Source organism: Macaca nemestrina (assembly GCF_043159975.1).
Source record: "Macaca nemestrina isolate mMacNem1 chromosome 14 unlocalized genomic scaffold, mMacNem.hap1 SUPER_14_unloc_1, whole genome shotgun sequence".
Taxonomy (NCBI): domain Eukaryota; kingdom Metazoa; phylum Chordata; class Mammalia; order Primates; family Cercopithecidae; genus Macaca; species Macaca nemestrina.
This window is the reverse complement of record NW_027257577.1, coordinates 431,883-448,038: the sequence shown is the minus strand read 5'-3', so window position 1 is coordinate 448,038 and position 16,156 is coordinate 431,883. Positions and strand designations below refer to the sequence as shown.

General features: G+C 40.9%; 1 pseudogene; it reads right to left on the bottom strand.

The window, feature by feature from the left end:
* Positions 1–8,824: 8,824 nt before the first annotated feature.
* Positions 8,825–13,786, bottom strand: LOC139361174 (zinc finger protein 705A-like; annotated as a pseudogene).
* Positions 13,787–16,156: the final 2,370 nt, after the last annotated feature.

Below are 16,156 nucleotides of genomic sequence, written 5' to 3'. Positions count from 1 at the left end.
TAGTTCATCCAGACATCCAGATGGAAGTGGGATTTCCTGGAAGAAAAGCAGGACCCCAGAATTACACTGAATTCTAACACAAGAGCCCAGAGTCCCCTTCTGCATGGGACATTAAGCTGCAAACACTACATAGGCACTTAATGCTCAGCTGCCCTTTTAACATCTGGTCCAGCTGTGTCCCTCCTCCTTGGAATATCTCAGAAAATATATCTCCACATAGACTTGTTTAAACGCATCATCCTATGTGATTCCAGACCATCGGGGGTACAATGGGTCCTCACCAGAACTTCCACTCTGCTTGGAAGACTTAGAAAATCCTGGGGCTGCTCAGAGGGTCAGATTCCCATTTCTGTGTTTCAGAAAAACTTCAGTCTTCCCCGGACAAGTGAGGAGACAGAAAATGTCTAGTCTCTGGCACATCTTTTGCAAGCAATGGCGGCTCCCAGGAATCAAAACCATCAATGAATATATTTTTGAGACTCTGGTCAAAAGAAGAGTCATTCTGCAATTTCAGGTAGGATGGAGTGGTTTTGTGGCTCCTGAGGTGATTTTGAAAAGATCTGGACCCTCACAAGAACCATGGAGGACATTTCTGGCATTTCCAGACCAGGAAGAGTGACTGATGGACCTCCAGTGTTACTAGGAAAACTTTTTGTTGGACAGCTTTGCTTTGGCTTTCAGGCCTTCACATAGGTTGCTTAGATCATGGAAGTGCTTCTGCATTTCTGCATAGGCTCAGGATGCCTTCTCAAGTCGTCCCTGCAATTATGAGACAGTTTCTGTCTCCAGAGGTCACTTAGAATAACACAAGAGGCTTCACCTTCAAAGGGACACCAGACAATATAGCCACAGTTCAGCCAAGATTATCTGTGTTTACATACCTGTAAAGTAACACTCCTAGTTACCTCCATTAACGTGGACATCTTTCATGAATAGAGAAACTCTAGTGATTGTTCTATAACAGCTGCCACAAAAATTAACCAATAAAAATAAATGATAAATGAAAAATATTTAATAATTATGATAGTGAATGCAATGACCTAAATAGTAAGAATTTTAATACTGGTGACAATATGAACATAAGGATACAAAAATCAATGTGGAGATTCTCCTAAATATATGAAAAGTTCACAAATTGGGTCCTCCTTGTGTAATTCGGAGTCAGAGTCAAAGAATTTCACTATGAAATGTGTTCCATGACGGCAAACATGAGAAACAGGTGAAAGGAAAGCAAGCCACAGGAGAGCATGGGCTAGTAGGACCACTTGTGTGCAAACCTCTCTAGTCAAGGACTACCAGCCAGAGGTGAAGAGAGTTTGGCTTGTGTCTTGCCTACCACTGGGCACACAAAAGCTTTCGGTAGTGCAACCAGATGGCTGGTTTGGCCTGGCTCCCTGCAAAGAAGACATGTATCTGATCCTCACCAGCCCATCAGTCCTGGAACTCAGAATCCTACATGCAGTAAACATGAAGCTCCAACTCCATAGCTGACTTCACCTCCTTACTGTCCTTCTGCCATCTGGTGTTTCAGGTGCTCTCCAGATCTGGACTTCTTGGCTCCCCTACCTTTATCAAGTGAAGTCAGGATGTATCATTCTCAGAGTTCTCCTGCCAGTCCAAGGTGAAACTCACCAATACAGGCATACCCTGGATGGACTTCCTTGGAATATTTAGAAAACAATGAGCTTGCTCGGGGGTGGTGTGAGCTCTAGGAGTAGAGTTACGGTTTCCCATGGAAACCTGAGAGGACTTAGAATAGTCCCAGAGGCCTAAGCAGTCCAATCTGCCCTGGAAACATCAGGAATGATGTACTTGGTCTTCCTGAGGCTCCAAACTTTTTCTAAATAAACTCAGAGGTTACAGAACCATTTTTCTCTCAGGAACTGAAGTGGAGTTATTTGCCTTCTGCCAGCATCTCACTTTTTTTATTATCTAAGTTAGCTTTTGAGCCCAGAAGTAGATATTCCTTGTATTTGATTTATACAGGGAGCTTCCTAGAATGCCCATGCGTCTGGATACTTTCTGCATTCACTCAGGTATTCACAAAATGCTGCAGTTCTGCTGAAAATCTATGAGATGATCATTTGATCACCCGAGCAACTTTAGAATGTGTCTTCTACGGAAGCCCTGGAGCCTCCCTTCTGGTATTTCATCCATTGCTGGTACTGAGTACCCAGGGTGAAACCCTCCATCAGACATTGTCAGCAATTCCAGTATGGAGATGGCACTTACGTGATGGGGCTCAAGAATCAGATGGTAGAAGACCAGCCAGGAGGTGAAGTCTCAGTAGGCTTGGGGGCTTAATGTTCGATGCACACCAGACTTCTGAGACTCAGGAAGCGGGTGTGGATCTGTCTGCCCAGTGCTTCTCATCTACAGCCTGGACCAGCCATTTCTTGGGGTGAACTACTGAAAGCTTTTGTATGACCTGTGTCAGGCAGGACTCTGGCCAGACCCTTTTCCATAGTCCATTTGTAATGTATTTCCACGTGGCACAGCCATCTCCACTTTTGCCCAAGCCCTCGTGTGGCTCAGAATTTTTCTCCCTACTGCCACTCTTCTTTGCCATCACAGAAGATATTTCAAGATGCAGCCCCAAGCCTCTCCCTGTAATCAATAACATGAGGGCTCATATGGGAACAATGTCACAGGCTTACAGGAATATGCTCTTAAATATCTGCTTTTTTATTATTCTCTTCATTAAAATGACATTTATATCACACCATTGTCATTGCTATTAATGTTATTATTATGTGGGTACAGTTCTTTATCATGGATAGATTTGTGGTAGTTATTAGGCAATGTTGAATAATTTTGTTTATGTTCTGAAGACTGTTGAATTTGCTGAAGATGATTAAAAGACAACCTGAAAACATACATACCACAGCAACCCCAAGACTCCTACTGTACCAGCTGGTGTCCTGTAGAAGAATGGGCTTCCTGACTTATTCTTTTCTTTTTCGGGCAAGTACCTATTCATACCAGCATAGGAGATGGATGAAGTGCACCCTGGTCTTGCCATGGGCTCAGAAAGAATTCATACATATGCTTTATGTGCTAGGAATTCTATGTGTAGGCCTGTGAGCCCTAGAATGCACTTTCTGTCACCAACTAGTCCACCTAAAAGTTTTCTAAGTCAAATTCCCCCTCCATGCTTGGATAGGTCATGAATGGCTTTCTGTTACTCACCTAAGATGAAGGGATACTGCTTAATCAGGTTTGTGGCCAAGAAACTTTTACCTGGAGTGGCAGGAGAGGGACTACCTGTTCACCAGAGTCTCTGCAACATTTTCTTTTTCTTCTTCTTCTTTTTTTTTTTTTTTTTTTTTTTTGCGATAGAGTCTCACACTAACACCCAGGCTGGAGTCCAGTGGCACAATCTTGGCTCACTGCAACCTCCGACTCCCAGGTTCAAGCGATTCTCCCGCCTCAGCCTCCTGAGTAGCTGGGTTACAGGTGCATGCCACCACGCCTGCCTAATTTTTGAATTTTTAGTAGAGACGGGGTTTCAGGCTGGTCTCAAACTCCTGACCTCGAAATCTGCCCGCCTCGGCCTCCCAAAGTGCTGGTATTACAGGCATGAGCCACCACGCCCAGCCTCTGCAACATTTTCTAAGTCAGTACAGTAGTTCTTTGAGCCACTTTTTCAGTCAAAGAACTCGTGAAAAAGTCCTCCAAGAACTTGTGACCTTCTGGAAATTTTCAAAATCTCTACAGGTGTCCAGAGTCATCCAGAGCTGTATTGCAAACCACTGACTGGGTTCCACCATTAGTAAAGCAAATGCAAAATATGCCATGCCCACCAAAAAGAACCCAGAAGCCGTGGTATTTAGCTCTTTCCATCTTTCTTGCCTCCTGCAGGTGGGAGAGTACAGAGTATGATGCCCTCCTACGCCTCTGGAGGACATGTCAGTGCCTAGAGGTACCAGTAGAGAGGGACCATGAAAGAGCAGATGACAGTCAGGTGGCTGGGAATGACATTGTCCTGGGGTTTTTTGCTTGTCATGAACTCTGCCGCTGGGCAAATGTACGGGTCTGGACACGTATCTTCTCTGGATCCCTGCCCCATCAGCCAGCTATCTTATCTCCTGAAAGCTGGTAGGTGTTGGTCAGCATGGTGTTGCAGGACCAGGGTTATATTAACATTCCCTCTTAGGCTGAAACAGCAGAAGTTAACACAGGAGTCCCCAGGTGTGCACATGCCAACCTCCAGATTGTTTTTCTTCTCGTTCTAGATGTTCATCCTTGCTTTCTGGGACTTGAAATAACCCTACACCACCAAATATTTATGCCTATTATCCACTTAGGGAAAACTTGTATGTCCCAAGACCATAGGGTTAGTATTATTATCAGTATTATAACCACTAGTACTAGTATCATGATGATCATCATTCCTGTTAATATTCATCAATATTTTTATTAGTACCATTGTTAGTATGGATTTTTCATTATTGTAGAGCAAGGAATATAGTTTATCCATTCACAAATGGTGTTCAGTTACTAAAGATGACTACAAGGCATGCTCTGCAGACATATACACACACAGCTGTGCTGGAGACCCAGCTTTGCCACCAATTGCTCTTTCATAAGATGAGCTCCCCCAATACCCACCAGTTTTTCAGGACTCGACCTGAGCTGGTTGGGCTAGACCTGGAAAAGTTTCCTATTCTCAGCTGTACCTGGAAAAATTTTAAAGACTCTTCCAAGGCCCAGTAATAGCTTTTGGCAGCTTCCAAGACCAGAGAGGGTTTCTTGGCCATTCAGAGCCATTCAAATATTCTAAGTAAACTCAAGGAACCAGAAACCCCACTTGCAGTCATGAAATACCAGTGAATGGCTTCTGTGAGTCTCTTCAAGTTTTTCAAAGATAACTGCCTGGAAAGGTTGGCCAGGAAGTCACCCAAGCCCATCCCTCTGCAGGATGTTCTGTGTCAGCCAGGGACCCAGTGAATTGCCATTGAACAGAAGGGTGGAACAGAGACAGCATGCCTGAGCTTCTGGAAACATTCTAAGTGCCCTTGTTGGCCCAGAAAAGACTGGTGCTGCCATACGAGGCACAGATATGGCAACCTAACCACTCTAGGAACCACACAAGATTTAAAGGCTCCCAGGAAGTCCAGGAAGGGCAAACATGGCCTTTTAGAGCCATCAGATTTTATTCTAAGTCTACGTGGGAGACAGTGCACTTGGCTTCATAAAAACACCAGTGGAGGTGATATCACTTGCCCCAGTATCCGGTCTTTTCCACCTCATCTCAGAGCCAGGCAGCCACCATTTCCCAAAGCTGCTGTGCAATGAAAGGGGAATATTCTAGGTGCTCTCCTGTGCCCACGAAATTCTGTGGCTGCACTAAAGGCAGGGGCTGTCCTCCGGAATGCTCTTCAGGAATCTGACAACACTAGTCAAGATTAGAGAAGTTCAATTCAACGTCATACAAAACCAATCACAAAAAAAAAAAAAAAAAGCATAGTGAGACAAAATGATGAACACACCTGCTAATAATCATGAATGACAATAACAACAATGATGATCTTAGTGATAATGCCACCAACACTGTTAATGGCAATAACAATAAACCTGAGGTAATGGGTGTTAGGGTCCCGATTCACCGATGTGAAGGATGGCGCCAATTTCTGGCCTTCCAGAAATAAAGGAAAAGTAAACACCTGAAGGAGGAGGAGGTGAACCTGGAGCTCCCGCCGGTCTCTGGGCGCTCCTTGGTCGAAGGAGAGGCACTTGGTCCTGAGCCTGCCCAGGATCCACCCGCACCAGAACTCGGGAGTCCCAGTCCCTGGATGGGCTCAGTCCCACCCAGGCCAGACGCCCCGGAGCCCCGGAGCCCGGGTCCTCCAGCCCTCGCTGCCGCCGCTCCTCGCGGAGCCCGGGCCCCCCGCGCCACCTCAACCTCAGCGCGGCTCTGCGAGGGCAGCGCCAAGGATGCTCCGGGCCCAGCGGGGGCATCCTGCCCCAACGGGATACTGACGCCCTGAGGGCGCGGAACAGCGCGGCCTGTGCAGGGCCCGCCATCTTGGGCCTTGCAAAAAGAGCTGCCTCTTCAACGCCCCCACCCGGAACCTCCCCAGAGGCCCCAGCCCCAAAGCCAGGGCGGCGGCGCCTTCCTCACCCTGGGTAAAGAAAACTCAGGTCCTCCCTGGAGACCCGGCTCGCCGCGGCAAGCAGACCGCGCATGCGCCCTGCATGGCCGGACCGATGGGTTTCATTGCCCTTTGCCGGCCATGAGGTGGCAGCACAGGACGTTTGGCCTTTACTGCTTAGCGGTGGACCTGAGTCTGAATCAATGAAATTCAGGTATGGATTATTCAGTACCTTTCTTTTGGAAGATCAAATGGAAATTGAGTACGATATCTTGTGCTTTAATTAAAGAAGATGGGAATAAAGAAACAAATTCGAAAGTTAGTATACAAAAGTCGATTGATTCCCTCTATGTGAAGGGAAGAAGAGCTTGAATAAGAGAAGCATTCTGTGTTATGCTTTAATGCTGGAGAATTGCCACCATGCATTTGTCAAATCCCGTAGAATTTCACAGCACAAATAGTACATCTTAATGTGGCTCAGGACTACATAGAATGTCAGCCACAGTTTGAGGGTAAATTACATATTTAATTAAATAGATTAAACAATAAATAATGTTATGAGCTCTACCTGGACACAATCCTTGCCTCTCCAACCAGTTTGCCAAGGGCTCGAATTTCTTGCTCGTTATCCTCACACTTGACATAAACCCTGGCTGCTGAGTAAAATCAATCACTTGTGGAGATTTTTAAATATAATGATGTGTCAATTTCAACCATGGATAAGGCCATTTAGCCTTAGTAAGGCCTATCGTATTAAGATTGTGCCTGTTTTGCAAGATTTCAAGTCATCATCCCACTTATTATTCAGGAAACGTTTTCTCTTGAGTTTTAGGTTCAGTACTGAGGCTCCTTGATGGACAATACATTTTCCAATTCTGAGGACAAGGCAGAGGAGGCCCCGTCTGTGAGAACTTTCATTTTGCTTCTGGAAAAGTACATTGAATCAAATATAGGAAAGGCTTGCATGGTGGCTGACAGGTTCGGCTGTTTTAGCATGCTGGTGTTTTACCTTCTGGACAGAAGTAAAAGGAACACAGCTGTGTCTGTCTCTGTGTAATAACTCAGGACTTACCTGAGTAAACTCTGGGGTGTCATGAGATGAACTGCTACCTCCACTTAGAGAGGCTTCAGGACAAAATCTCTCAATCAAGAGATTTCTGAGGGATAGAAGAGCAGGGCTGCCTTATTCTCTGATCCCAGGTAACTACTCAGAGACAGAGGCAAAGGCTGGGGACACCCAAATGCATATACTAGGTGTCTTTGATCCAGCCTCCGTTTCCTTGCTAAATCTATGCAATGACACACTGAGAAATCTGGCAAGTGGGGCTGAAGATCCCTGATGTGTCAGTTCGAGGGTTGGATGGAAACAAGTGGTTTTAGTGGACATGGAAGTAAAGGGAGGTGAGCTGTGAGGAAAGAGCCGTTGAAGACTGGGGAGACTCAGAAGTTGGGGTAGAATCTCGACCCATAATCCGAGGAGTGCAGATGCAAATCAATTTGTTAGGGCTGCATAAATGAAAGAAGGACTTTACCAACACACTAAGTTTTTCCAACAACCGATTGTATTCTTTGAATATTTGTAAGTATTGATATTTTGGAAACGTTTAATGAGATTTCATATATAATTCTGCATTCAATTTATGCCCAGGTCACTTTGCTATTATACGTTTATGTGCTGCATTTTTATGAATAGACATTTTCTCAAATTTCTGAATTATTTTGCCAAACTATGTGTTAAGAGTTTTTTCTAGAGGTCCACCTTCTTGACTCACTTTTCTGATGAGAAACTTATCAGGTTTCTCCATGGTGATTTTCAATTTTAATAGCTCCTCAATGTGAGAAACTTAATGTTAACTAAGAAATGAATTACCACTAAAGAATCTTCTCCTTTCAAGATGCTAACCGTGTTTTGTCCAGTGTGAAATCTCACATGTGCCACAAGCGTTACTCTGTGAAGAAAGGATTTCTCTTGATTTTTCAAGGCATAACTTCTCCAGTAAGAAGTGTTTGGTATTCCAAGAGAATTCATTGCCCTTGGAAAGACTTTCCCTTCTTATTTAGCTTATAAAGGATTTCCTCTCTTATTTTCCATTTTAGCAGCATTTTATCACTGTGTTTTCTTGTGAACATCAAGCCTAGTGCTTGGCTGAATGTTTATTCTCAGAAAATACAAATAAAGGGTTCATCCAAGTAAAGTTTTCTTACGTTATTTGGCAACAAATTGCACATAAAAACATTTTCACACTGAACGCAGAGCTAGAGATTCTCTACCTGAAAGTCCCACACGTTTTAAGTTATTAAAACTGTTGCTGAAGACTTTTAGTTTATTATGTTGACAGTTTCAGCTCTCTCGTGTCATTTATGATCAGATCACTAACAAGCCTTTGGTACATATATGTCGTACAATTTCTCTTCCATATGAATTTATTGATGTGGACTGAAGAATAAAGGTAACTGAAGTAACGTCCATGTTGATTATAGTAATTCTTCAAAATGTGAGTCCTTTGGCATGTTTAGATGTTACAACTGCAGCTGAAGTCTCTTCCATATTCCTTACATTCGTCATTCCTAACACCATGTCATCTAAAGTCAGAATATGTTCTGAAGACATGTATCATTTTCTCTCCAGGGTGAATTTTCTGATGTTATTTAAGATTAGTACACTGACTGAAGGCTTTCCCACATAAATGGCATTCATATGGCTTTTCTCCAGTGCGTGTTCTCTCATATCATCTAAGATCAGAAGATAGACTGAAGGCTTTCCCACATAGAAGACAAGCATGTGGTTTCTCTTCAGTGTGAATTCTTGTGTGTCCTCTAAAGCCAGAGGTTTGACTAAAGACCTTCCCACTTTTATCACATTCATAACGCTTTTATCCAAGGTGAGTTCTCTCATGTCTTCGAAGATTAAAGGTTTGAATAAAGCCTTTCCCACACTGATGACACTTATACGGTCTCTCTCCCCTGTGAGTTTTCTCATGTCTTCTAAGGTGAGAACACTGAGTGAAGGATTTTCCACATAGATGACATGCATATGGCCTCTCTCCAGTGTGAGTCATGTGCCATCTAAGGTGTAAGTAATTAGTATAGGCCTTTTCACATATATTACATTGATATGATTTACCTTTAGTATGAATTTGTTTATGTGGTTTAAGGAAAACTGATTACTAAGGGATTTTCCACACTGTTTGCTGATGTAGGGTTTCTTTGCACTCTGAGTTAACAAACGCTGAGTCATTGTGGAACTGTGAGTGCAATCTTCTTCCAAATCATTACATTCAAAGGGATCCTCCAGAATGAGAGAGTTCTCCTTTAGGGACAAAGATTAAAAGCTCTTAATGATTTACCAACATACATCTATACATTCATTTCACCACCTTTGAATTCTAGACCAACTATTCAGTGGTAGAGCCCAGTTGAAATCTTTCCAATGTCACTTGTGTGAAAGGAAATTAAATTTTGGCACCCCAAACTCATTGAACCAAAGGGAAAAATCGAGCTGGGAACAGGGTCACACAAACCTGCCTCCTCCTTCTGGTTCCTAAATAGTATGGCTACAAGATGAAAAGCTACATGCCTCCCCCATATTTTGCCCACAAGGAAATTCCTCATGAGCTATTAAAGTTACACCATGGCAATGCAAACTGACAGCTTGTCTTTATAGGCGCAGTCATCCCCAGTTCACCAGACACAAATGCATATCCGATTGTTTCCCTGCCCCATTTTGCCTATGTTGTCTTATATAAAATGCAGCTCTCCTGCATTATTCCTCTGCCTCATTTGTTTATGTCATCTTATGTAAAAAAAATCCAGATTCACTGAGCCAGAAAAATGCATGAATATTTTTTTCTACGCACCTTTTACATGAAAATTGTGTACTTCTCAATATCCCACCCTTTCCCCCTTTAAATTTAGAGAAAATCATCTTTGGAGAAAGGTATACACCTGGCCCCCAGGTACATGTCCTTAACTCTGGCAAATAAATCTCCTAAAATGATTGGGACTTGTCTCGTCACTTTTCTCGATTGACACTTGCGTACACATTGTCTCCTACAGACACAGATATTTTCTCTTTTGTAAGATCCCAACTGCAAAGTTATTCCATTGATTGTGATGATATCAATATCTTTCAAAGTCTGAACATGAGCAATGTATATGCACTTGTTCTATTTTAAAGATCTCATGTTATGGTTTAGAACACAGGTCACTTTATTCACTGAATTCAAACTATCAATTTTTTTTTGCTTAGAAAGCCCTTAATGCCAGCCTAATTACGCTCAGGTGACTGTGCGTCATTACTAACTTAACCCATTACCAGGTCTTTAACTTAGATGACTGGTGTACACAGCTATAAAACTCACCATTGTCATACCGGTGGATGCGTCTTTTCTGATAGGATGCATGAATATCGTGTGTTTTTTCTTAAGGGCACTTTCCTTGTCTGAAATAATTGAAAAATAAATTGTTACCTTGGTATTATGGTAATAAAATTGTTTGAAAAACCCCAAGGCCCTTTTACTTTTTTTCAAAAATTGACACTTAGATGTGGCAAATGTGTCAAATGAAGAAAATACTTCAATAGAAGAAACAGATTGTACAGCGTCAGCAATTAGAAAAGTGCTTTAAAATTAAAATGTGAAAAGAGATAAAATGGAGATGAGATATCAGGCAGGTAAATAGAGGGATAGTCTTCACAGGGTTATCGGGAAAAGAGTCAGCATGTGACAGTTTAACCCCAACAGGTACATGAATTATCCTTTTCCCGAAAGTAAAAGAAAAGGCAAGAGGACACAAGAGTAGCATCTGACATATGAACAAAATGATAATAACATCTAAGGAATTCTGCTCCAGTAGCTTAACCTACATTTTAGAAATTACCACTCATTTAATAAAACTGCTAATTAATATTTGACTGATATTATTCATTGACAAAGCACTTCCTCCTGTTAGAGCACAGGACCTTGTTCCTTACCCAGATTCTGGCCTTGGAGAAATTCTCTTCCTTCCCGCCAGAGCTCTTTTCCTTGCTCCAGCTGCAAAGTTATATAGGATTTGCTTATCTGTACCCTGTTAGTGGAAACAGTACATGTGTTTTGAGTTCACTGTCAATAAATGTGCATTATCACCAACTGTAAAGCAGGCTACCGAGGAAGAATAAAAACAGTGAAGGTCAGCTCAGGCCACAAGACCTAGAACACAGAAAACTCCCCAGGATTTTTCTGACCCAACGTGAGACTAGAAAATAAATCCAAACAAAAGGTCCATCAGGAAAAGGAAATTCAAAACAGTCAGGACCTATGAATGCTGAGTCCATGCCTAAGTTCCAAGACACAATGCATAATACACAGTCTTTTCAGAAAGAGATTAATTAAACCTCTGCACAGTATGTTTATTATTATTCTCATGCAGAACAAAAAAAACATTCGATTTACAAAAATAATTGGTGTTCTATACAGAAAAGATATTGCTATTGCTTTCACTAATTGGTCTCAGCCTAAGGATAGCGACTGAAGCAGAAGAGTTATTTAGAAAATATTTAATTTAATACATTGAAAATATTCATTAAGTTCCTAGGTCTGTTCTGAGTATTAGAGACTGAGTACCAAGGAAACCATGAAATCCCTGTCAAGATTACATTCTAATTGCGTGACACACTAAATAAAACAAAATAAAATAAAATAAAATAAAATAAAGATATTTCTTTAGACAGATTTAGAGAGCTCAAACTTTTTTCAGATAAGATCTGTGAGAGAATCAGAGAAGAGATTAGAGTGAGATATGGGGAAGCTGTTCCAACACTTATCGAATGAATGAGTCAATGTGTGTCCACATACGTATGTGAATGTTGAGGGACTCACCGAGGTACACCAGGTGACACACGTTTTCCAGCATTACATCTCTGTACAGCTTTCTCTTGGATGTGTCCATCATGGCCCACTCTTCCTGGGTGAAGTCAATAGCTACATCTTCAAAAGTCACTTTGTTCTAAAACATCACAGACATTTTAGTTTAGACAGAGAATCCCTTTTAATGTCCAGAGGAGGAAGGCTGAAATGACATAGGTAGGAGCTGGGTATGCAGAACACTCAGCGTTTTAGGTTCCAGCCAGTTCATTCTCAATACTAAGCTGGTATCTGCCTTTCAAATTCACTCACAGAGACATACCCACTCTTACTCCATTAAACTTTCCTATGAAGAAATATAGCATGAGATGTGGCATAATATAGCCCAGATATTTTTTAGTAATGTGTTAATCACCTGTACATAACTGATTATAAAATTTTCACTTGAACCTTCATAAATAAAACAAATTTACCATGAATTTCAAGTAAATTACAGATTTGTCACAAGGCAAATAACCATGATTTACTACTTTTTAAACACGACCGTGATTAAATGAATTATTTCTCTAGATAAAACACAGGTTTCTCACCAATCAAATGGTTAAAAGACCTATTGTGTGTTTTGAATAATCTAAAGAAGTAATAGAAAACATGTTTCCTATCTAGCAAATATTTATTAAATACAGGTCATTGGTCCCTTATTCATTAAAAAGTTAGAAAGTGATGAACCAGACTCCAGCATTCTTCAGAACTGAACAAGTTTTACACAGAATATAGGATTCAATTCATACATATAGTCACTCTAATGTTATGCAATTCAGGTGTTCATGACAAGGCTTAAAGACAGTCCAGCCACACAAGACAAGACCGCTGAGGCTGCTATACTGAGGAAGTCTTAGTCTGATGATTCCTGTGATATGAAGCCTCCTGTTCTCAACTTTCTCTGGTCAACCCAAACATCAGTTATCACTGCCTCTCTTTTAACTTTACCTTGTCACTTGGCTTGTTCAAGGATAAAAAGGCCTCTTTACTGTTTTGTTTTTTTCTAACCAGCCCTTATAGAGCATTTCCACAGAACTCTAAATTGTACTATATCTACTATATTCCTTCTCCTGAGTGTGCAACCATAATTAAGTAATTGTATTTCTTATATGTTACTTTCAGTTACCAGAAGGCAAAAAGTTAATTATCAAAAGGCATAACGAATGGGGATAAGAATAATAATGACTTCTTTAGTTGTCCTTTTGCAAAGTTTTTAAAAGCATAAATATATTTTATCAAACTCTCCTTTTTCCTCAACACTGTGCAGCTCTTGCCCAAGGCCTATCACACGGGATTTATTGAACTCAGCTGCTAGAACATCAGTCTCATTATTGGGCTGTGATCTTCTGCTCTTCACGCATCTCTATTGCCTGCATTCATCACAATCCTAAGTCTATTTCAGCCAACGGGACAGTTAATGGGTCAATTATTTCCCTATGAGGTTATAGGATGGATAGAAGAAAAAGAAATACATAAATGAGACCTCCATGTCTTTTCTTGTAAATAGCCTGCATAGGGGCTGGAATAAAGTAGTGTAATATTAGAAACTATATTGATAATTTAGGAATCATTGACACATGATACCCAACCTAGAGTCCTGAGAAAACTTAATTGGAGGCCAGATACCTGAAAGTCTCCTGATTGCATTTGGAACACCCAGGCTGGGTGGATTTTGCATCATAAAAACAAACAAAAAAAAGAATAAAAATGAAACACCCATGCAAACTGGAGAAAACTGCCCATTTGCCAGCAATATGGGTATAATTTCAGTAGAAAGAGCCATCCCCCACTCACTAGTGAATGCATTGTCAAGAACTCAGTTTCTCTCTGTCTTCTTCTGGATTTCCACTTGCAGACGCTTCAGGCACTAAGAAAAGCTGAGGTTGGAGAAAGAACACGGGAGACACCAGCCTTCTACATAATTTTCAGACCAACCTGTGATGAAAAGCCAGACCTTCACTGAAGGGTGACACCACCTGCACCACAGCCTGACCAACAGACACAAACACACAGAGGCCTCTCCTCTTTTCCCATGGTCAAAATTAGGAAGCCTATGACTGTGGTTTCTGACAAAGAAGGAACACAGATATCTTATGAATGAGAGCATCAAAAGCACTGGGTTTTGTATGTGAATTGACACAAGTCCAGATATTCAATTCCCTCACTGATTTTAAAACACAGGGATCCCTGACTCCGCCTACATGTGGAATATGATTTCCACCTGTAGATAAACACTGCGGGATTTCTCAGATTTTATTATCCCAGCTTTATGCCCTAGCAATGTTTCTCCAACACCAATCACAGCCTTCTGAAACCTTACTCCACTTTTACTTTCTCTCAATTTTGACTTTTGTATTTCCCTTTGGAACTCAGAAATCAATCAAGTAAGAATCTGTTTTAGGGACAAGTGCGGTTGCTCTCGCCTGTAATCCCAGCACTTTGGGAGGCCAAGGCAGGTGGATCACCTGAGGTCAGGAGTTCGAGAACAGCCTGGCCAAAATGGTGAAACTCCATTTCTACTAAAAATACACAAATTAGCTGGGCATGGTGGTGTTTGCCTGTAATCCCAGCTACTCAGGAGGCTGAAGCAGGAGAATTGCTTGAACCCAGGAGGCAATTACAGTGAGCCGAGATCCTAACACTGCACTCCAGCCAGGGCGACAGAGCAAGACTCTATATCACACACACACACACACACACACACACACACACACAATCTGTTTTAGGATGGGGATAATCAACTCAGGAATTTATTTCACTTGGAGGGTCAACACTCCCATCCTGCTGATCTAGCCCTTAAAATCCCCCGCATCAGAAATTCGCAGCAGTACCCTGCGTCATGGTGTTTCTGTCCTGTGTATACAGTCACAATCCTCTAGGATGCTCAGAAAATACAAAATGACTTAGGGCTGAGAGAAATTTAGCAGCTCAATCTGATATTTTACTAAGGTGGTATCTAAAATTCTTGCAATCATGGTTTATATTAGTCTTTGTTAGTTGCAATATCTCTGATTATCATGATACATATTTGCTGAGAAATACTGATGTTCATGTGTATATTCATACATAGATATGTAGGTATATAGATGGATATGTTTATATGAACGCATGTGTTTGAGATGGGGGAAAACATGCATGTATTATTTCCCTGCTAAAAATATAAAAATAATTAAATATATTTTATGTACAAATGATAATTATGTGTCATAAACAAAAAATTAACTGACCTATTTGTACATGAAATCCAGGAAAAATAAAAAGGGTAGCTTTGTATTAATTGTGACATTGTGCTTACAGATATACACAAATTTCCTTATTTAACCCTTATAATAACCCTGCTGATTATAGTTTATTTACCAGTTTAATAAATGATCAACAGAGTTTGACAAATATGACAAAATTACAAAACTAGAAAATGACACAGCAATACTTTTAATTATATTCTGCCTTGTCACTGCCTCTTCTTGCTTTTTTACAAAATTACTCCCCTAACCAAGGTTCTCTATGATTCTGGGGACTCCAGGATTTAGACCCCAGTTCCCAAACTTCACTGTGTTTATTTTTACTGCCACATTTTAATGCACATTTACAGACTTCAACAAGCACTTTTCAATATCAACTTTTTTCTTATTTCTTGGACTATTTCCTACATCTGTTCATCAAGACTCCAGTAACATATGACTCCATCTGCCTGTCCCTTCCATGAATGTACCTGACAGTACATGTATTATGTAGTCTATAATTCAAGCAGAACAGATATTCCTTCAAAACAGTAAGGTATTAGAGAATGCCTACAAAGCTTCAGTGAAACCAGCTGTAACCCTTAATACTATTACCATGTAAACTCTTCCTCGAATATCAAAATAAGATTTGGACTTTAGAGAATATCTGTGTGTGATTATAACCCAAACATGAACTAAAAGTAATTTAAATGGTCATATACAGACTGTGCCAGGGACAAAAAAGGACAAATATTATAAGAAAATTAAAGCACACTTATTTCCTAAAGGACTCTTGTGTGGAATCTATAAAAACTATTTCAAGATATAGAGATTAAATATATTTCAAAACACATACATACACAAGCAATCTTTAGGAGAAATTTTTTAAAACTTATGTTATGAGTCTAAAATTTTCATTAATTCATGGAAAAAATGTATTGACAAACTTCTCACC